Here is a 24,488-nt window from a genome sequence, read left to right as displayed (position 1 = left end):
AATCATTTTTTTGCAATGCAAAGACTTTTGATGTTTTTACCCCAGTTTTTGGCAGCTCCGACAGAAGTGGGCAGAGCTGGGATGGAGTGTGGCAATGCCCCTCCCAACAAATTAATTAAAAGTGACCAGATTCCTCATAACAGAAATGTTACTCCTGTCTCTGACTGGAGTAATAATTCTGGGAAGGTCCATGGAGGCCCACAGCACTGAGAAGATATGCCAAAATAAATAACTGGTGATTGCCTATTAATGAATTAGGCACGCTTTGTTCCTGCACAACCATGAGTAAAGAGTAATCAACGTAATCGTCGTTTTAATTTTTATTTCATAAATCAATAGTACACAAGAAAATAAGAAATTGTGTAATATATCTAATCAAATAAATCTGCTTTTTTCTCCTCCTGGACTGATCATTCATTCTCAAAATTCTCACTTCACATGTAAAATTTATATTCAGTGAAGACAGATTATTACATTTCAATGATAGTTGCTGTTAAGAAGATTCTATACAGATAGGAGGGAGGAGCTAAAGCCAGATCTCCTCCCCATCCCCCCTCCCTTATGTATAGTATCCCATGAGTAGCAGCTCTCATCTCCTCTCGGTAATGGGAATCGAGAAGCTTCAAAATGATCAATTGTTCCTAGAGGATAGAGAAACAGATTTATCTGATAAGATATGTTACAAAATTTCTTACATTCATGATTACTATTAATTTATGAAGTAAAAATTAAATCAACGGTTCAGTGTAAGACAGGCATACAAAACATTATGAGTAGGGGATACAGTCTTTGTAGTTATGGCTTCTGCTCTTCGATCAGTCTGACATATCATAGGGCTTTGACTTTGAACTACACAAGGATCTCAATGCTATAATCAGCGCTTCATAGAGCTCAATACTTTACCATCAGCCTGATCTTGAGGCTACCATACGTTTTGGATTAGAGTCATCCGACCAGGACCAGCCAGCTGCCTAATGTGTACAGAAGCCTCCTGAGTTACCCCGACTGATAATGTAAGGGAAAAGAAGGATTGGACAATATGTAGTCACATGATGTGATGGATTCTTTTGGGAGATAGGCTGCTTACTCTACATCGAAAACATGAACGCGCCGTCTAGTGGGGAGAGCTAAAGCTGAGTGTAAAGGTACTATGGCACCTCAAGAATTCCATCGACAGATCAAACACCCAATGTAATTCACTGCCAACTACTATAGTATAAAGGGTGTCACTATAGTATAAGGCAGTCACTATAGTATAAGGCAGTCACTATAGTATAAGGCAGTCACTACAGTATAAGGCAGTCACTATAGTATAAGGCAGTCACTATAATATAAGGAAGTCACTATAGTATAAGGAAAATTAGGGAAAGAGGGGCGCACTTGTCATATCATGCAATAATAGCAAAGGGGTGCAATACCTAGTCTATGCATATGAACATGAGAAAACAAGAAGAAGGTAGACTAATATGGTATGCACAACCACTACTAATATAAGAATATCAAAACCTTTATTACACCTCACAAATATACATAAAACCATTTAAAACATAGTACAAAAATCAGTACAAAACACCACACCCCAAGAGCAAAAAAGCCCCTTATGGAAATAACAAACTCATAATAGCAAATACTGTTGTACATGCATTGAACCCTATATGCACACAAGCACCAACCCTGCATGCATATAATTGCAATTGGCGCTGAATCCCATAGGCCTTAGATATCCACTGCCCCAGTGTAACTGGCAGCTCAAAAACAGGGGATAAATATCCCCAGGAGGATGCATATATATGCAGCCCCCAAGCAGAAGTTGATAATAATATGCGTGATCCAGATATATACAACCTGTGGGTGAACAAAATGGACCCAAGGCGTGCAGCAGGGATTTGTAGAGCAGGGCTTCAATACAGCAATCAATTCCCTGTCCAAGGGGAAAAGAAACCAGGCATAATAGCCCAGAAATATGGGGGAGTGTGGCAAGAGCAGGCCCAGGTGAGGTGTAATAAAGGTTTTGATATTCTTATATTAGTTGTGGTTGTGCATACCATATTAGTTTACTATAGTATAAGGCAGTCACTATAGTATAAGGCCATGAAGGAACAGATGAATGACCTCGGGGAGACCAAAACATCCAACACTGCGGAGACACCAACAAGTGTTTCTCAACGCAAGCAATGAATAGCCAGGCCTTTCTCCGGGAAGGAACAATGCGAAACAGCTGTTTGTGGATGGATACCATGCTTGGCATAGGTGGTCTTCCTTTATTGGATGCTGCCCTTCCCGTGGTTGTTCCTTCCCAGAGAAAGGCCTGGCTATTCATTGCTTGCGTTGAGAAACACGTGATGGTGTCTCCGCAGCTTACTTTACATGCGTTTGCATATTTCCCATAAGGGATGGGGGCAGTGTTCTGGATCACTGCGTTGAGAAACACGTGATGGTGTCTCCGCAGTGTTGGATGTTTTGGTCTCCCCGAGGTCATTCATCTGTTCCTTCATAGCCTTTCACCAGGCACAGCTCCTAATAGCCAGTTTCCTACTCCACACTGATGAGGGGCAAAACCCCCGAAACAGCTGTTTGTGGATGGATACCATGCTTGACATAGGTCGTCTTCCTTTATTGGATATTCTCCTTTATTGGATGCTGCCCTTCCCGTGGTTGTTCCTTCCCGGAGAAAGGCTTGGCTATTCATTGCTTGCGTTGAGAAACACGTGATGGTGTCTCCGCAGCTTACTTTACATATGTATAGTATAAGGCCGTCACTATAGTATAAGGACGTCACTATAATATAAGGATGTCACTATAGTATAAGGCCGTCACTATAGTATAAGGACGTCACTATAGTATAAAGGCAGTCTCTATAGTATAAAGGCAGTCACTATAGTATAAAGGCTGTCATTATAGTATAAGGCCGTCACTATAGTATAAGGACGTCACTATAGTATAAAGGCAGTCACTATAGTATAAAGGCAGTCACTATAGTATAAAGGCTGTCACTATAGTATAAGGCAGTCACTATAGTATAATGAAGTCTCTATAGTATAAAGGCTGTCACTATAGTATAAGGCCGTCACTATAGTATAAGGACGTCACTATAGTATAAGGACGTCACTATAGTATAAGGACGTCACTATAGTATAAGGGCTGTCACTATAGTATAAGGCAGTCATTATAGTGTAAGGCCGTCACTATACTATAAGGAAATCCTGTAATATAATCCGGTCACTTCCATTACTAAATGAATGCATCCTCCTCACGTCTCTGTGACAGAACATAGATCAGTCCTCCGTGTGTCTGTGCTGGAATCTCAGGTTTTCTCACCGCTGAGGAATGTGATGCAGGTGAAAGCTGACATAAAGTAATGGCTCTAAGGGAAGATTAGAAAGATATTAATAAATATTGTCGAACATACAGACATAGCTGGAAGGTACGACATGTTATTTGCATACTGAAATGTCAAAGTCATGAAATATAGCTCAGAGAAACAGTCCAGACGTATGTGTACAAGGGCTCAGGGCTGGATACTTTTTATTTATGATGAATCATTTTATATATTTTTTTTAATTAAAACTTGGAAAAAAAAAAGAAAAATAACAGCAGCGCTAGTATGATCAGGATTAATCTCAGTTTCTGTTTCAGATAAGCTCAAAAGTGGGAGACAAAATAATGCCTGATATGTTACTATGGTATTTTGTCTAGTAACATATCAGGCCCCAATGTGGCCTTTTATAGCCAATAGGGTCCACTAACTACTACTGGTGTCTGGCTTCTAAGGATACGTACGAAAGAAGATTGGAATGTAAAATGCTGATGTGAGCAGAACTTTACAGTGTATAATGTGTGGTATCAGTCGCCAACCTACAGATGATGCACTGTTCTATGGTGTTGGAAAAGCAAAACATACAGTGCCCACATAACAGTGCTATAGGTTGGCCAAAAATCATGTCCATACAGCTCGTTTTTCACCCCAAGTTATGCAAATCTCTACATGGGTCGCATAGAAGGCTAGTTCAATTTAAGTGAACAATTAATTTTGAGTAGAATTGAATTAGACTCGAATTTAACAAAAATCTGCATTCACAAAAATGTGGGTTTCGTGTCATTTCTTTTTCAGAAATTCAGCAACATGATGACAGCTGGCCACCAGTTTTCTGAACCATGAAGGCCAATCAAAAGGTTAAGTAAAAAATACTTATACTTACGGTACTTCAATGCTTATCATCACATATCCAATCCCCATCGCATCTTCTGATCCCCAATCATCCACTACTCGTGCCGAAATCCTTGGGCCTCTCACACAGAGCCGAGATTTCCAGCTCTGATGAGGTCTGGGAGAGTTCTGTGCATGCACATCATGATGTTGCGACCTTTTGCGCGTTTATGCTGAACAGTCCCACGCTTCATCAGACACAGAAGTTCCAGCTCAGCGTGAAAGGCCTGAGAATTTCAGCACCAACGATGGGCGATCAGAAGAAGCAACCATCATTGCTAACCAATGGAGCAACTCAACTGCTAGCGTCCCATCATTATCCATGTATGTAATTTACGTCTGGTATTGAAATAGATAGTAGAATATGCCTGTAATGAATATATAGCCAACATTCTAGCCAAACAGTCAGAAAATGGGTGCTGGTAACTATACATGACATACGGAGAAGATATATCAAGGCAGGTAGCATACCATTAGGAAATCACTGCACAACAATATTTTTGGAGCGTTTCTACATAAGGATTATATTTATTATATATAATTATTATATTTCCAGAGGTTTTTTTAGCTTCTACCTACGATATTCGGGGGCCAAACCCAGGTGAACCCACCAATGTACCTCAATACTCTGATCATGAGAAGGGGCACTAGAAGGAATGCTCCTGAAAAAATAATGTAGGTTTTATAAAGGTAACGGAGAACCTGGGTCATTTGGCATAATTAGGTAGAATCTACAAGGGAAGAGACGTTCATTTGGACTTAATAGATATAATGAAGGTTGACTGGAGAATCTTTGGATACTTCAGAAGAACGCTTTTCTTTCAAGTCTGAACAACACACCTTAATACTTTATTATTTACCTTTATAAAACTGCGAGAAATGTAAGGAACACTCCCAGAAGTGGGAGGAGGAGAGGAATGCTTCTCCTGCACTGTACAGATTTGGTGAGCCTAGAAATCAATGAGGCATTCCCACTACAGATATTCATGGTATATAGACAAATGCAGGCTCCAAAGATGTCAGTGGATAGAGTCATGCACATATTCAACTACCTCTCCATTTATTCTCTACTCTGGTTGTGGTGGTCAGAAATGGCCTCATCCAGAAGCATTTGCAGTAGCGTAGCTACTGGGGGGGCAGAGGGGGCCATCGCCCCGGGCCCTGTCACATGAAGGGGCCCACCGGGAGCCAGGGCAGGGCCACTTCTGTGCCGAGGCAGAACACAGAATAGGAGCAGAGCAGTATAATGTCTGCTCCCGTCTGACAAGCTGCAGGCTGTCTATTAGCACAGTGGCCGGCTGCAGTCTCCCTCCTGCAGTGAATGGTTTCGCCCCGTCTGACCTGATGAAGCTTTTCCCGGCTGCAGTTTTCTTCGCTCTGTGCACGCTGGGATTGGCTCAGGCACGCTGGGTCCTAGTGCCCACCTTGCATTACACTCACACTTCCTGGTCCTGCCTGCAGTGCAAACTTCATCAATAAGTGCTGGGGATGGAACTTATTAGGTTTATTAAATTCAGGTATGTCACTGTGAGATCGTTGGGGTATTGTGGGGGCTGAAAGTGAGTGAGGGGAGACAGGGTACTGGAGGGTGAATGTGAGACCATTTGGGGGTTGTGAGGGGAGAAGGTGGGTGAGGTGGGACAGGGCACTGGGGGGTGGATGTGAGATGATGGGGTATTGGGGCTGAAGTGGGGGAGGGGAGACAGGTCACTGGGGGCTGAATATTATAATGTTTAGTTATGATATTATATGCGATCCATTACAGGTAATATTTGCTGTCTGGGGAGGCTGGAGATGGGGGGTCGGGGGCTTTTGATACGTACCACCGGGGTCTTTTATGAGTATTAGTATAAGGAGCCCGCATACAGTAACCAAGAGCTGCATCACATTTACAGCACCACTCCAGCATTAGTTTTCATCTCATTGCTGGAGCGGTGCTGACAATCCCCGTCCCCTGCCCCCTGTCTGATACTCCCCTTCTGGCATTTTCATCTGTTTTTGTCTCCCGTCGGCTCCATCTCCTGCAGTTTGTGGCCTGTCCGAGGCTCCAGTGTTTCATGGAGCAGCGCAGAGGTCACTAATCAATGTGAGTCTGTGGGAGCCTCGTTCTGGCCTCTTTCTCACTCTCAGGCTATGTGCACACGGTGTGGATTAGCCGCTGCGGATCTGCAGCAGTTTTCCATCTGGTTTACAGTGCCATGTAAACCTATGGAAAACCAAATCCGCAGTGCCCATGATGCAGAAAATACCGTGCGGAAACGCTGCATTGTATTTTCCGCAGCATGTCAATTCTTTTTGAGGATTCCACAGCGTTTTACACCTGCTCCTGTATAGGAATCCGCAGGTGGTAAAGCGCAGGTGAAATCTGCACAAAAAACACAGGAAATCTGCGGGAAATCTGCACAAATCCGCAACAAGTGCACATAGCCTCATAGTCTTACATTGAGCGCTTGTGACATAGCTTCTCACTTCTGGCCAGTCAGAAGCTGCACTCACAAGTTTGAGCAGCGGCACTGCAGCAGTGCCACAAAATAGTGAATACGCCGGAGGATGAGTAAATGACCGGGGCATCCAAATCATGACAGGGAGCTGTGAGTCCATCATACTGTGTATAAGGGAGCTGCGGGCCCATCATACTGTGTATAAGGGAGCTGCGGGTCCATCATACTGTGTATAAGGGAGCTGCAGGCCCATCATACTGTATATAAGGGAGCTGTGGGCCCATCATACTGTGTATAAGGAAGCTGCGGGTCCATCATACTGTGTATACGGGAGCTGCGGGCCCATCACACTGTGTATAAGGGAGCTGCGGGCCTATCATACTGTGTATAAGGGAGCTGCGGGCCAATCATACTGTGTATAAGGAAGCTGTGGGCCCATCGCACTGTGTATAAGGGAGCTGTGGGCCAATCATACTGTGTATAAGGGAGCTGCGGGCCCATCATACTGTGTATAGGAGAGCTGCGGGCCAATCATACTATGTATAGGAGAGCTGCGGGCCAATCATACTGTGTATAAGGGAGCTGCGGGCCAATCATACTGTGTATACGGGAGCTGCGGGCCCATCACACTGTGTATAAGGGAGCTGCGGGCTCATCATACTGTGTATAAGGGAGCTGCGGGCCAATCATTCTGTGTATAAGGGAGCTGTGGGCCAATCATACTGTGTATACGGGAGCTGCGGGCCCATCATACTGTGTATACGGGAGCTGCGGGCCCATCATACTGTGTATACGGGAGCTGTGGGTCCATCATACTGTGTATACGGGAGCTGCGGGCCATCATTCTGTGTATACGGGAGCTGCGGGCCAATCATACTGTGTATAAGGGAGCTGCGGGCCAATCATACTGTGTATACGGGAGCTGCGGGGCCCATCATACTGTGTATACGGAAGCTGCGGGGCCCATCATACTGTGTATACGGGAGCTGCGAGTCCATCATACTGTGTATAAGGAAGCTGTGCACACATCATACTGTGTATAAGGAAGCTGTGAGTCCATCATACTGTGTATAAGGGAGCTGCGGGCCCATCATACTGTGTACAGGGGAACTGTGGGGGACATCATACTGTTTGACGGGAGCAGCCGGCCCATCATACTGTGTATAGGAAACTGTGAAGGCATATTGTGCATATGGGAGCTGTTGGCCCATTACACTGTATATAGGGGAGCTCTGGGGGGCATTATACTTTCTATAGTGGAGTTCTGTCAGCATTATACTGTGTATAGGGGAGCATTGGGCTCATATCTATAGGGGAGCAGTGGGAACATCATACTGTGTAAATAGGGGAGCAGTGGGAACATCATACGGTGTATCGGGGAGTTATAGAATCATCATACTGTGTATAGGGGAGCTGTGGGGGCCTTAGACTGTGTATAGGGGAGCTTTAAGCACACCATACTGTGTATAATGGAGCAGTACATGGGGGAACTTATGGGACATTATTAAATGTAAAGTGGGCACTTAAGCATTACTGTATTGTTATAGGGGCACTCAGAGTATTGTGACCATCAAAGTTGCATATGGTCACAATATGGCGGTAAAGTCAATGTTCGTTTTTGTATATAGATTTATTTTCAATAACAGTGCGGTCATATTCTGAGGTTCCCCTATATTCACAACTAGAGTGCCACAACCATAGCTGTAATCAGGGTTAGCTTGTTAGGGGCCCACTCAGATGTTTTGCCCCCCTAAGTTGAAACCCTAGCTACGCCTCTGAGCATTTGGTTAGGGAACTTTGTGCTTTGGTTCCAAAGGTGCATACACCATAAGTGTCTGAAAACTTTTAAGCCCAGATTCATTATTTGCAGGAAGTTTCTAAGTGACTTTTTTTTTTTGATCCGTCGTATTCATTACCATTTTTTTGCATCAACTTCTTCAAAATGGAGGACACAAATCATAAATTTCGCACAGAGTAAAAAATGTTCTTCAGGTTTGTCAACTTTTTTTTTGCAAACTTTTAGCTCAAAAAGCTGCATGCTTTACAAATTGTCACAGAACTTGAGCTTGAATATCTGCTGAAGAGCCTCTGGTTCAGTTTTGAAGAGATTCAGTTTCAGATAGATGGAGGACATGATGTTTGAGACAGCAGACAGACAATCCCTGGTACTTTTATTATGGTGGGGGTGATGCCATTAGAAGATTTGCATAATTGGGAGTCATTAGCACATAGATGTTACTGGAAACTAAATCTGTTGATTGCTTGTCCAATAGGGGTGGTATATAGGGAGAAGAGAAGGGGCCTAGGAATCAACCTTGAGGAATCAAGACAGTAAAGGGAAGAATAGCCAGCACATGGTATAATGAAGGAGCAGTCAGAGAGATAGGAGGAGAAAGAGCAGTTTTTTGAGGACTCACTGAGAGGTTTGCCGTGATGTGGCAGTGGGCTTCATACAGTCTGATCAGAATGTTAAATGGTTGCTTTTCAGCATTGGAGTTCTGGGTTCAAATCTCACCAAAGATGACAGCTGTGAGGTGCTTGTATAATCTTCCTGTGCTTGGTACCATGGTTTCCTTCCACACTCTGAAGACATTTTAGATTTTGACCCCAAATGGGGGCAGTGATTGTCATAAATGAAGTTTTAAGTTACACAGATCAAACACTGGGGGCCTTGGATCTCTGCCCACACCCTGTGCGGCAAACAGGTAGTTAAAGCAGGTTATCCGATGGAGAGCAGACATGGGGTGTGCAAATTGTACGGCTCCATATCAGAGACCTCATATGACAATGGAAGTACAATATTTTCTATTCCATATCTATAAAATACAAGTTTGAGAGAATCCATGGATATAACCATGATCAGGGAACATATTTGCTTATGTGGGTTAAATTGTAAGAGTTTATGAAGCTGATAACCCACAGAAACACAATATCTCCCAGAATTATGGATATATCATATTCATGTGTGCTATGTATAGAATGCTTGAAGGATGTTCAGTAATATGATGGCCATATTTTGTCTCTAGGAGGTTTCTGGAGGAAAATATGACAGAAATGAGGGCAAAAACTGGATTAGGCTGGGTTCAGATTGCGTTTTAGCAGTCCGTTAACGCTGCCATTGAGCTCTATTTCAGGTGCATTGCTAGCGCACCCCCATAATGGGCGTGCGCTAGCGATGTGCTGTCATTGAGTGACGGACCCTGGGACGCAGGCTGCAGCGTTTCCGGGTCCATCACTGCTAGCGCAGATAGAGCATCTGCTAGCTCTATCTGCGCTAGCAAGTCGGCACTTGCGTTAACACAGCCCGTTTAACGCATGTGTTGAACGGGCTGCATTAACGCAATGTCAACCTAGCCTTAGAATGGAATATGGGTGTGGTTCTATCATTGTCTGGCGAGTCCTCACTCTGACACTGTATGAATGTGTTATGCTCTCTATAGGAGTTATGTTGTTAATTCCATGATACTGTTTCTTTGCAGTTACTCTGATCTACTTGTACTACTTCATGGTAATTGGTATCCATCTGTGATACTGGAGTCAGGTTTATTTTATTATATACGGTTATCCACTCATTATGATTGATATTCTGACTTTCCGATTACCATACTTGATTATTACTTTGTACTTGCTTCTGTATTATTATTATATACATATGTATGGTTCTCGGTACTTTATATCAATATACACATGTATCATGTTGATTTTTCACTGACATGCTCTCAAGTATTGAATATTTGGTGTCTTACTATTCTTTTTTAAATACTTTTTTTTAACTAAATCAAATCAAAATAATTATTTTTTATAAAATATATTGATGCCTTGCACTCATTTCTTTGTAGGTTCTATAATTAGGTGCAATGGCACAACGGTTTTCACTGTTGCCTTTCAGCATTATGATCCTACTATAAGAGTCTTGAACTGTACTATTGTGTTCCTACCTCTGAAGGCACCAGTCGAGCTTTGCTGTATATTTTAATGTGAATAATGTCATGTGGTTTTAGACATATTTTGCCATGTATAGTGTGGAACAGGTATAGCTAAGATTTATAGCATAAAGTGGTGACTAGGGTTGAGCGACCTTAACTTTTATAGGATCGGGTCGGGTTTCACGAAACCCGACTTTCTCAAAAGTCGGGTCGAGTGAAATCGGCCGATCCTATAAAAAAGTCGGGGTCGGGGTCGGCCGAAACACGAAACCCAATGCACTGCAATGGGATACTATGGTTCCCAGGGTCTGAAGGAGAGGAAACTCTCCTTCAGGCCCTGGGATCCATATTTAAGTGTTAAATAAAGAATTAAAATAAAAAATATTGATATACTCACCTGTCCGGCGCCCCCTGCAACTTACCGAGGGAACCGGCGGCCTGATTTGGTTAAAATGAGCGCGTCCAGGGCCTTCCGTGACGTCACGGCTTTGTGATTGGTAGCGACGGCCCACGTGACCGCCACGCGACCAATCACAAGCCGCGGACGTCATTCTCAGGTCCTAAATTCCTAGAATTCTAAATTCTAGGAATTTAGGACCTGAGAATGACGTCCGCGGCTTGTGATTGGTCGCGTGGCGGTCACATGGGCCGTCGCGACTAATCACAAAGCCGTGACGTCATCTTAAGGTCCTTCACGCGCTGATTCTTAGGAAGGAAGGCTGCCGGAAAGAAGCCGAGGGTGAGTATATACCTAATAGGAATATACTCACCCTCGGAGGTGCCCTGCTTCTTTCCGGCAGCCTTCCTTCCTAAGAATCAGTGCGTGAAGGACCTTAAGATGACGTCACGGCTTTGTGACTGGTCGCGACGGCCCATGTGACAGCCACGCGACCAATCACAAGCCGCGGACGTCATTCTCAGGTCCTAAATTCCTAGAATTTAGAATTCTAGGAATTTAGGACCTGAGAATGACGTCCGCGGCTTGTGATTGGTCGCGTGGCGGTCACATGGGCCGTCGCGACCAATCACAAAGCCGTGACGTCACGGAAGGCCCTGGACGCGCTCATTTTAACCAAAGCAGGCCGCCGGTTCCCTCGGTAAGCTGCAGGGGGCGCCGGACAGGTGAGTATATCAATATTTTTTATTTTAATTCTTTATTTTACACTTAAATATGGATTCCGATACCGATTCCCGATATCGCAAACATATCGGAACTCGGTATCGGAATTCCGATCCCAGATTCAGAAGATCGCCGACCTCATGGCCGACCCCACACAGGGGTCGGGTCGGGTTTCATGAAACCCGACTTTGCCAAAAGTCGGCGACTTCTGAAAATGGCCGACCCGTTTCGCTCAACCCTAGTGGTGACTATAAAAGGTTAGATTGACTCTGGTGAGCATTATAAGTATGTAAATGTAATGTATAATTTTAGCAAAGGACATCTGCCCAGCCACATACTGCAAGAACAGACAAAGTCAAGGTTTGGGACTAGCCCACAGTGGGGAGGGCAAGCCTCATTAAAAAGGGACAGATAGGGAAGTACAGAAACCAAGGAAAAGTTAATAATAATAATAATAGTAATAATTTTTAATTTATATAGTGCCAACATATTCCGCAGCGCTTTACAAATTATAGAGGGGACTTGTACAGACAATAGACATTACAGCATAACAGAAATCACAGTTCAAAATAGATACCAGGAGGAATGAGGGCCCTGCTCGCAAGCTTACAAACTATGAGGAAAAGGGGAGACACGAGAGGTGGATGGTAACAATTGCTTTAGTTATTTGGACCAGCCATAGTGTAAGGCTCGGGTGTTCATGTAAAGCTGCATGAACCAGTTAACAGCCTAAGTATGTAGCAGTACAGACATAGAGTGCTATTAACTGCATAAAGTGTATAAGAACATGATGCGAGGAACCTGATTATGTTTTTTTTTTTTATAGGCCACACAGGGATAGTTAGGTTAATGCGTTGAGGCGGTAGGGCAATCTGAACAAATGAGTTTTTAGGGCACTCTTAAAACTGTGGGGATTGGGAATTAATCGTATTAACCTAGGTAGTGCATTCCAAAGAATCAGCGCAGCACGTGTAAAGTCTTGGAGACGGGAGTGGGAGGTTCTGATTATTGAGGATGCTAACCTGAGGTCATTAGCGGAGCGGAGGGCATGGGTAGGGTGGTAGACTGAGACCAGAGAGGAGATGTAGGGTGGTGCTGAGCCATGGAGTGCTTTGTGGATGAGGGTAGTAGTTTTGTATTGGATTCTGGAGTGGATGGGTAGCCAGGGTAATGACTGGCACAACGAAGAGGCATCGGTGTAACGGTTGGTGAGGAATATGATCCTGGCTGCAGCATTCAGGACAGATTGGAGCGGGGAGAGTTTGGTAAGAGGGAGGCCGATTAGTAGAGAGTTACAATAGTCCAGACGAGAATGAATAAGTGAGACAGTAAGAGTTTTTGCAGAGTCGAAAGTAAGAAAAGGGCGAATTCTAGAAATGTTTTTGAGATGCAGATAAGAAGAGCAAGCCAGTGATCGGATGTGGGGGGTGAATGAAAGCTCGGAGTCAAGGATGACCCCAAGGCAGCGGGCATGTTGCTTTGGAGTAATGGTGGAACCGCACACGGAGATGGCAATGTCAGGCAAAGGTAGGTTAGTAGAGGGAGAGAACACGAGTTCAGCTTTTGACAGGTTCAGTTTCAGATAGAGGGAGAACATGATGTTAGAGACAGTGGTAAGACAATCACTGGTGTTTTCTAAAAAGGTCGGCGTGATAACAGGAGAAGAGGTGTATAATTGGGTGTCGTCAGCATAGAGATGGTACTGGAAACCAAATCTACTGATTGTTTGTCCAATAGGGGCAGTATACAAAGAGAAGAGGAGGGGGCCTAGGACTGATCCTTGAGGAACCCCAACAGTAAGGGGAAGGTGAGAGGAGGAGGAACCAGCAAAACATACAGTAAAGGATCGGTCTGAGAGATAGGAGGAGAACCAGGAGAGAACGGTGTCCTTGAGGCCGATGGAGCGGAGCATAGTGAGGAGGAGCTGATGATCCACAGTATCGAATGCTGCAGAGAGATCCAAGAGAATTAGCATGGAGTAGTGAGTATTAGATTTAGCTGTCAGTAGTTCATTAGAGACTTTAGTGAGGGCAGTTTCAGTAGAGTGTAAAGAGTGGAAGCCAGATTGAAGAGGGTCGAGAAGAGAGTTATCTGAGAGATAGCGGGTAAGACGGGAGTGGACCAGGCGTTCGAGGAGTTTGGAGATGAAGGGAAGATTAGAGACAGGTCTGTAATTAGCGGCACAGTTTTGGTCGAGGGATGTTTTTTTAAGTAATGGATGTATGATGGCATGCTTAAATGAGGAGGGAAAAATACCGGAAGTGAGAGAAAGGTTGAATATTTTTGTTAGGTGAGAGGTGACAGTCGGGGAAAGGGACTGGGGGAGATGTGACGGAATGGGGTCATTGGTGCAAGTGGTCGGGCGAGAAGATGCAAGGAGCCTGATTACTTCTTCTGTAACTGGTTCAAAGTCAGAGAGTGAACTAGATGCAGTGGTGGAGGGAGGACAGTGCATGGTATGAAGAGATTGGGAGATGATTTCCTGTCGAATGTGGTCAATTTTTTCTTTGAAGTAATTGGCCAGATCGTCAGCGCGGAGATCCGTGGTTGGGGCCCGCTCTCTTGGGTTGAGTAGGGACTGAAAAGTGTCAAAGAGACGTTTAGGGTTATTTGACAGTGAGGTGATGAGGGTGTTGAAATAGGTTTGTTTGGAGAGGTGAAGGGCAGAGTTGTATGTTTTTAGCATGAACTTATAATGGATGAAATCTTCGGGTAGATTAGAATTTCTCCACAGATGTTCGGCGCACCTGGAGCACCGCTGCAGGAAACGTGTTTGCAGCATGTGCCATGGTTGTCGCCGTCTGTGCTGAGTTGTTCTATGTATAGGAGGTGCAGAAGTTCAAGTTGCAGTGTGGAAGGGCAATAGTAGGAAGACTTACTGGAATCCCTTGCTGACATTTCTGCAATGTCCAGAGCTCAAGGCTTGGTACAGGTACTACGAAGAGTGCCTTATCCTCTGTCACACAGAGGATGATGGACATGGAACTACATGAACGGAAGATAATGGATTTCTGGTGCACAGAGGGACCGGACGGGAAATCTCTGGGACTGACAGGAACAGTAAATATAGGAATCATCGAGGAGGAGCAGTTAGTAATGCTGAAGACTCACTGTATTAAGGAAACAAAAACTTAGAAGTATTGTGCCAAATATTGTGTGTTACAATCTGATAAACTTGAACTCTCCAGTAACCTTTTGCTCGTTGAAACAAACTGTGTGTCCCTCGAGTTTTGTGCAGTGGGTACTGAAGAGGCCTGTAGCCTACAAGTGAGTGTGATACACCACACAGCACACTGGGATGGAGATACGATTTTCATGTAAAATGCCAAGGTGTAATGGAGCTGCATCTCGTCCACAACTACCGCCCTCCAGGGCCAAACTGGCCATCTGGCAAATGCCAGAAGGGCCTGTCTGGTCATGGGCCACCTTGTCTGCTATGTTATTAACAGAATCGGTGTTCTCAAGACACTCACACTGTTAAGAGTAGTGATGGAGCACAAAGTCGCTGACGCCATCACTTATCCTCAGCAGGCCACGGGTATCATTAGACATATTGGTCTTGTAGAAAATCTTCCTTTCCTCCATCCAGGGTAATAATAGTAATATATCCCATTTGGTTCATGGGGACGGGGACAGCATGGGCCTGTGTGATTTTAAATGCCAGGACTGAATCTCAGCCAAAGTCCGGACCTGCCGCCCTCTGTCACCTTACACTAGAATTGACTATAATAATTTATACTTTTATAGCTCCAACACATTCCACAGCACTTCACAATTCATAGAGGAAATGTACAGACAACATTAGACATCAAAGAGTAACACATAATTATAGGGGATAACTCAGGAGACTCTTTGCATGGAACAAGACAACTACAGGACACAGTTTTATAAGTGGTAAAGTCTATATTATCACACGGTGATTCAAACAGGTGCAGAGAGAAACTCAAGCCCACAACACTTGGTGTAAATATTAAATGCAGCTTAACAGTCTATAGGGAACTTCAGAGGAAAATGCAATCAAGCAGAAAGTCTATGAAGCACAATTATTCTTGAGGATACTTGACACGAATAAGTCCTTGTTTTAGTCCAAACACAGATAGCTATGCTTATAAGGCAGTTCAAATAATATCTTAGCACAACCAGGGAGGCCTGGGTAATAGTCTCAGATTTAAGCAGAGAAGCAACAGCTTACATATCCAGCAAATGCAGAGGGAAACAAACACAAGCAGCCATATAGAGGATTACTGGAAACTAATGTATGCAGCAGAAACTCAGAGCTGAGTGGCAGGATCTCCACACAGGTTCACAGAAGCAGGTGCAGGTGCAAAGCCAGGGAGTCGTCAGGAGCTGGATGCAAGGCAGAATACTGTAGCACAGACTGAAGGCTGGGGTGGAGTTTTATAGCAGGAAGACACAGTGCACAGGAGACCAAAGATGCCATCTTGGAAAAGGGCAGTAATGCACAAAAGGTAATCAAAATGTTCAGAGTCCTGACAATAATTCAACACATACCAACTGATTAAAGGTGTTATCCGGGACCATTTTACTTTACTGTTATGGGTCTAGGAATTTGCAGGCAGGGACTGTAGTCTGTAGTTGCAAAACATCTGCTTCCGGAGGCAGATCTCTGCCGGCCAAGTGGAGATAGACCCCTCCTGCTGGCAATTCTGTTGACGTCATGTCCATAGAGCAGCTGCTTCTTTTCTGCTCTACTTTATTATCAGTGCTGGGCTGCTGATGTCATGCTGATCAACAGCTGACTTCCTACTGCATAACTGCAGGGGAGCCGCCTGTCAATCAGCATAACATCACCAGTCACATCCTGGCGACAGAGCAACCTGGAAGAGGAAGAGCTGCTCTGTTGACATGAAGCAGTAGAACTGCAGGCAAGAGAGATCTGCAAAGGCTCAGAGGCGGTGTCAGGCAGGACAGGAAGTTTGTAACTACTTGCATGTCAGTTCTTAGCCCAATGAGAAAATAAATAGTCCTGGATAACACCTTTAAATATGTGTGTGTCATATCTGCCTTCATGTTTCTTCCACCCTTAAAATTAACCACTCTGTTAGGTGTAATAGGTTAAACACAGATTTGTTTTATTCACCTTTTTATCCATTGTTGGTTTATTGACTTTCTGTAGAATAATATTTGGAATTGACAGTCCTCTGTAGTTAATACCTTTTAATGGCTAACTGAAAAGATGGTAACAAATTAAGTATCAACCACTGAGGACTCAATTCCAAATATTATTCTATCTATTGGCTAACACGGTACAAAGATATACTGATTTTCTGTAGAAACTGACCCCTTTGTGGACAGAGAGGGATATAATAATAATAATAATAATAATAATAATCTTTATTTTTATATAGCGCTAACATATTCCGCAGCGCTTTACAGGTTGCACACATTATCGTCGCTGTCCCCATTGGGGCTCACAATCTAAATTCCCTATCAGTATGTCTTTGGAATATAAGTGATGATAACCTCTGTACAGAAATGATCACTACATTGGCACTATATAAACGATAGGAAATAACTAATATGTAATAATAAACAAATTATTAAGCTAATGAAAGAAATAAAGCTGAAGCATTGCATTTCTTACACCCTCCTATCTTCTCCTCTTTGAAGGCTTCAAGCCATCCAATGTCACCTTGTTCCATTCTTTTACTTTTCTCACTCTTGGTTTATCTCAACTTGCCACTCTGTCTCCCTTATCAGCGCCTCACTCCCTTAATCTCATTCCCTCACTCTGTCTCACCTGCTTTGCGTTCTCCTTCACTTCTCTTTCTGCTTTCTTGCTGGCGTATATGCAAGGATTTGTAGGAACAGTTGCCTACACAAATTCTTAATCTGGGGGACAGAAGAAGAAACAAATTAGTATGGTACTTTATGTCCTAGAGCCTTCAAAATAAAAAAAACTACAAAAAGTTCAAGCTTTATTAAAAGTAAAGACTAGAAAGTATTTTGTTGCAATGACGGAATCATCAGTCTGTTATTCCAGCAGCCTGCCATGGAAGAATGACTGAACATGCAAAGGTTGTCAGGAGTGGTGTAGAGCCAATGCTCCATCATAGCGAGATACTCCATACAATAAATCCTAAAGCAGATCACCAGTGAAGAGAAAAGCTCTAATGATGTATGACTGGAAATAGTCAGAATTTTCAAAATTTAAGCTCTACAAATATTTCACCTTGTAAAAAATCCTCTATAAACCCATTATATCCATTTTCACCAATCTTTATGATCTGCATAATCTTATGCCATTACTTTAAACACATCTATGGAAACTAGCATGTGATTTTTCTATAAGGAATTGTAAATACATTTTAGATTGTTATATCCTACATGCAATGCTAATGTCTATCCTCACAGCAGCTAGACTACTTTTTGTACTGTATAACTAAACAATCAAGGTTAATTTCACTTGCAGATCACTGTTTCTATATTTGTTCTCGTTCCGTAGCGGCTGCTTGACTTTCGGTCTGGATGACAACTATCTGCACGAAAAAAGTCAATAATTTTGTAAATCAATTTCTTAACTTCTCTTTACTGTTTCAGAATGCCAGCTTTTGTGATGGTACTGTGCAAGGGTAATCAGCAGAGGCTATAATTACTAATTTTACCCAGTGCTGGTGAATCTGCGCTATGTACAAGGATGTAATGATCGTTGTCGCAGAGGATGTGACCACAATTGGGCATGTGCAGGAGCAGGGACTGCCGACGCCAGTGACTATTTTAGCCGAACAAGCAAATGTAGCTCAAATATATTGCGGCGCAGAGACCAGACAGCTCCCTGCACTGCAATACACGCCATTGGCCAATCAGAGGCTGGCAGCTGACGTTGGCGTGTCTGTCACGTGTTGCGGTGCATGGCAGCGATGTCATTTTCCACCCATGGCTGGCACACTGAAAGCAGCTGCTGGCTTTTACACTGGCTATAGAAGAATATGTTGTGGATTGTGAGAGCAGATAAAGATAAGAAGGTTTATTTAAAAAAAAACAAAAAAAACCCCCACGTGTCTGAGAAGAGGAGCAGAATGGAGGACATTAAACCAGAGCGAACGTAGAAGATGCACATATTCTTATTAAAACCTGAATAAGTGCTCTCTACTGTTGATGAACAAATATGTTTGGGTAAGAGGTTTTACGAGTATGCTCACGTGCTATCCAAGTATCTTCAGCATGCACGAATAATATATGTTTGAGTCCCCGCAGCTGCATGTCTCGTGGCTGTTAGACAGTCGGTACACATGTGGGGATTGCCTGTATGTTAGCCTCGGAAATGCAGCTGCGCTGACTCGACACATATAATTTGAGAACGCCGAAGATACTTGGATACCACCTGAGCACGCTCCTGTAAGATGTTATCCAAGCACGTTCGCTCATGTCATCACTATTCTCCACCCAAGTTTTCTAAAAAATGTGAGTGGTGCCAAGCAGTGGCATAGCTACAAAGTTATGGGCCTCGGTGCGAACTTTCAAATGGGGCCCCCCCACCATGCCACCCAAATTCACATTTTCCCTATTCATTTCGCACACTATAGCTTTATTGCAAAGTTGTAAAGTGTGACCTCAGTGGGGTAACTATCCGGTGCCCCATCCTGGTATATATTTGTCCCCATACTGCCGTTGTTACATAATGTATAAAAGAAAATAAACCATTATACTCATCAGGGGCTTACATAGAAATCATGGGGATCCATATAAGAAGTATAATGCACCCCCATAGTCCTCTATATAATATACTGCACAGTTCATAGTCATCCATATAGTATAATACACTCCTCATAGTGCTCCATATAGTATAATACACTGCTGAGTCCTCCATATAGTATAATACACTCCTCAGTCCTCCATATAGTATAATACACTGCTCATAGTGCTCCATATAGTATAATGCACCACCATCATCATCCATGTCGTACAATTCACTTCCGGTAGTTTAATGCACCCCATAGTTCTTCATATTGGGCAGCACGGTGGCTCAGTGGTTAGCACTGCAGCCTTGCAGCGATGGAGTCCTGGGTTCAAATCCCATCAAGGACAACATCTGCAAGGAGTTTGTATGTTCTCCCTGTGTTTGCGTGGGTTTCCTCCGGGTACTCCGGTTTCCTCCCACATTCCAAAGACATACTGATAGGGAATTTAGATTGTGAGCCCCATCAGGGACAGCGATGATAATGTGTGCAAACTGTAAAGAGGTGTGGAATATGTTAGCGCTATATAAAAATAAAGATTGTTATTATATAGTATAATGTATTCCCCATTGTCCTCGATACAGTATAATGCAGCCACCTCATAGAGCATAATGCAGCCACCCCACAGAGTATAATGTAACCCCCCATAGAATATAATGCGCAATCAATGCAATCATCCCTCATAGAATATAAATATAATACAGCCCACATAGAATATAATACAGCCCACCTCTCCATAGTATATAACACATCCTCCCCATAGAATATAATATACCCCCATAGTATATAGCACAGCCCGCACAGTATATAGCACAACCCGCATCTCCCCGCTGGTGGCAGCGCCGACTCTGCCTCACAGGGGCCCCATAGCAGCTGCGTGATGTGCCGCTAGCTGGGGGTCCCTGGAGGAGCAGGGGCCCTATGCAGCTGCCTGCCCCTAATGCCGGCCCTGTTGCTTTAAACTGTATTGGCGTCATAGACACCGGTATAGTTCAATGCGGCGGCAGGGGGAGTCGGGTGCCTCTGACCTGCCGGGCCCCTGACCTGCCAGGCCGGTCGCAGCGGCGACCGCTGCAATCGTGGTAGTTAAGCCCCTGGTGCCAAGTTATTACACAAGTGTAGCATGGATGAAGGATGGCCACAGGATGAGAGGTACAGCAGCAATCAGCAGACACACACAAAGATTAGATAATATAAATTGTTGTGAATTCCGTTCTTGGGCTCCATCCTGTGGTTGCGAATGGTATTTTTGGGAGTTCTGCTCTTGGGCTCCCTCTGGTGGTTTCAAGTGGAACTTAGCAGCTGCGTTCACTAATCGGTTCCCTGGCCTTTGTTATTTAACTGGGCTTTTGGCTGTAGTGGATGCCAGCTGTCAATGTATTTCCTGTGGATTCAGTTCTTTCCTGGAAGTTCTCTGTTGGCCAGTCCATTTTCAGCTTAAGATAAGTCTGCTAGTTTTTGGGTGTTTCCCTGCTTATGACCTTCTGTTCAGTTTAATTTTGTCTCTTTTGTCCAGCTTGTCATTATGAAATATTCCGGCTAGTTGGAAGCTCTGGGGTCGCAGATTTGCCCCTCCACACCGTGAGTCGGTGTGGTGGTTATTTTTTGTAAACTCTGCGTGGACTTTTTAGTTTTTACACTGACCGCACAGTAGCCTTTCCTATCTCTGTCTATTTAGATAGTACTAGCTGTACTACCCGGCTTCGCCCGGGTTAATGACTGCTGTTAGCAAAATAGAATGTGTTAACAAAAATTTATTCTGCACACAAAAACCACAAAACAAATAGATAGAAATGTAATTATTAAAAGGCAAAAACTAAGCAAATAGAAGCATTTCACAACATATATTAGCTTTGTTATACTGAGAATGTCTTTGTTGCCTATATTAACCAATCAGAGCTCAGGTTAATTAACTGTAGCAAAATAGAAGCTGAGCTGTGATTGGTTGCTATTGGCAGCCTGATAAATCCCCAGCCAACAGGAAGCCCTCCCCCCTGGCAGTATATATTAGCTCACACATACACATAATAGACAGGTCATGTGACTGACAGCTGCCGTATTTCCTATATGGTACATTTGTTGCTCTTGTAGTTTGCTTATTAATCAGATTTTTATTTTTGAAGGACAATACCAGACTTGTGTGTGTTTTAGGGCGAGTTTTATGTGTCAAGTTGTGTGTGTTGAGTTGCGTGTGGCGACATGCATGTAGCGACTTTTGTGAGATGAGTTTTGTGTGGCGACATGCGTGTAGCAACATTTTGTGTGTTGAGTTGCATGTGACAGGTTAGTGTAGCAAGTTGTGTGCAGCAAGATTTGTGCATGGCGAGTTTTGCGCGTGGCGAGTTTTATGTGTGGTGCATTTTGAGTATGTGCAAGTTTTGTGTGAGGCAACTTTTGCATGTGGTGCAACTTTTGTACATGTGGCAATTTTTCTGTGTGTGCAAGTTTTGCATGAGGTGAGTTTTCCATGAGGTGAGTTTTGCACGTGTGGCGAGTTTTGCGTGAGCCTAGTTTTGCATATGGCGAGTTTTGCATGTAGCGAGTTTTGAGTGGTGACTTTTGTGTTTCGACTTTTATGTGGCGAGGTTGGTGTGTGTGTGTGGTGAAATGTGTGCTGAGGGTGGTATATGTGTTCAAGCACGTGGTAGTGTGTGGCGCATTTTGTGTTTGTGTTCATATCCCCGTGTGTGGTGAGTATCCCATGTCGGGGCCCCACCTTAGCAACTGTACGGTATATACTCTTTGTCGCCATCGCTCTCATTCTTTAAGTCCTCATTGTTCACATCTGGCAGCTGTCAATTTTCCTCCAACACTTTTCCCTTCACTTTTTCCCCATTATGTAGATAGGAGCAAAATTGTTTGGTGAATTGGAACGCGCGGGGTTAAAATTTCACCTCACAACATAGCCTATGACGCTCTCGGGGTCCAGACGTGTGACTGTGCAAAATTTTGTGGCTGTAGCTGCGACGGTACAGATGCCAATCCCGGACATACACACATACATACATACACACATTCAGCTTTATATATTAGATATACCTGTATGTAATCTCCTGTATATAGTATATACCTGTGTGTCATCTCACCTATATATAGTATATATCTGTGTGTCATCTCCTGTATATAGTATATACCTGTATGTCATCTCCTCCTATACATAGCATATACCTGTGTCATCTCCTCCTGTATATACTATATACCTGTAGGTAATCTGCTCCTGTATATAGTATATACCTGTGTGTCATCTCCTCCTGTATATAGTATATACCTGTATGTCATCTCCTCCTGTATGTAGTATGTACCTGTATGTCATCTCCTCCTCTATATAGTATATACCTGTGTGTCATCTCTCCTGTATATAGTATATATCTGTGTGTCATCTCCTCCTGTATATAGTATATACCTGTGTGTCATCTCCCCTGTAAATAGTATATACCTGTGTGTCATCTCCTGTATATAGTATATAGCTGTATGCCATCTCCTCCTGTATTAGCCCTCGTTCACACGTTATTTGGTCAGTATTTTTACCTCAGTATTTGTAAGCTAAAATGGCAGCCTGATAAATCCCCAGCCAACAGTAAGCCCACCCCCTGGCAGTATATATTAGCTCACACATACACATAATAGACTGGTCATGTGACTGACAGCTGCCGGATTCCTATATGGTACATTTGTTGCTCTTGTAGTTTGTCTGCTTATTAATCAGATTTTTATTTTTGAAGGATACCAGACTTGTGTGTGTTTTAGGGCGAGTTTCGTGTGTCAAGTTGTGTGTGTTGAGTTGCGTGTGGCGACATGCATGTAGGGACTTTTGTGAGATGAGTTTTGTGTGGCGACATGCGTGTAGCAACTTTTTGTGTGTCGAGTTGCATGTGACAGGTTAGTGTAGCAAGTTGTGTGCAGCAAGTTTTGCGCATGGCGAGTTTTGCGCGTGGCGAGTTTTATGTGTGGTGCCTTTTGAGTATGTGCAAGTTTTGTGTGAGGCAACTTTTGCATGTGTTGCAACTTTTGTGCATGTGGCAATTTTTCTGCGTGTGGCAATTTTTCTGCGTGTGCAAGTTTTGCGTGTGGCGAGTTTTGCACGTGTGGCGAGTTTTGCATGTGGAGAGTTTTGCGCGTGGCGAGTTTTGAGCGGCGACTTTTGTGTTTCTACTTTTATGTGGCGAGGTTGGTGTATGTGTGGTGAAATGTGCACTGAGGGTGGTATATGTGTTCGAGCACGTGGTAGTGTGTGGCGCATTTTGTGTGTGTGTTCATATCCCCGTGGTGGTGTGATTATCCCATGTTGGGGCCCCACCTTAGCAACTGTACAGTATATACTCTTTGGTGCCATCGCTGTCATTCTTTAAGTCCCCCTTGTTCACATCTGGCAGCTGTTAATTTGCCTCCAACACTTTTCCTTTCATTTTTTCCCCATTATGTAGATAGGGGCAAAATTGTTTGGTGACTTGGAAAGCGCGGGGTTAAAATTTCACCTCACAATATAGCTTTGACGCTCTCAGGGTCCAGACGTGTGACTGTGCAAAATTTTGTGCCTGTAGCTGCGACGCCTCCAACACTTTTCCTTTCACTTTTTCCCCATTATGTAGATAGGGGCAAAATTGTTTGGTGAATTGGAAAGCGCGGGGTTAAAATTTCACCTCACAACATAGCCTATGACGCTCTCGGGGTCCAGACGTGTGACTGTGCAAAATTTTGTGGCTGTAGCTGCTACGGTTCAGATGCCAATCCCGGACATACATACATACATACATACATACACACACACACACATTCAGCTTTATATATTAGATTGGCCTCCTTTGCTTGTTTCATTTCTGAGTTTGTCATTTCCCTCTCCACTCACCGTCAATATTTGTGGGGGGCTGTCTTCCTTTGGGGGTTTCTCTGAGGCGAGATAGTTTTCCGTTTCCATCTTCAGGGGTAGCTAGTTCTTAGGCTGTGAAGAGGCGTCTAGGCAGAGTTAGGTACGCTCCACGGCTATTTCTAGTGTTGGCGTTAGGAGTAGGGATTGCGGTCAGTAGAGTTACCACCTCCTCAGAGCTAGTACATTATTTGTTTTACCCACCAGGTCATTTCAGTGCTGCTCTGTAT

Source organism: Ranitomeya variabilis, chromosome 2 (genome assembly GCF_051348905.1).
Source record: "Ranitomeya variabilis isolate aRanVar5 chromosome 2, aRanVar5.hap1, whole genome shotgun sequence".
In the NCBI taxonomy this organism is placed as follows: domain Eukaryota; kingdom Metazoa; phylum Chordata; class Amphibia; order Anura; family Dendrobatidae; genus Ranitomeya; species Ranitomeya variabilis.
Note: the sequence above shows the minus strand (reverse complement) of the source record.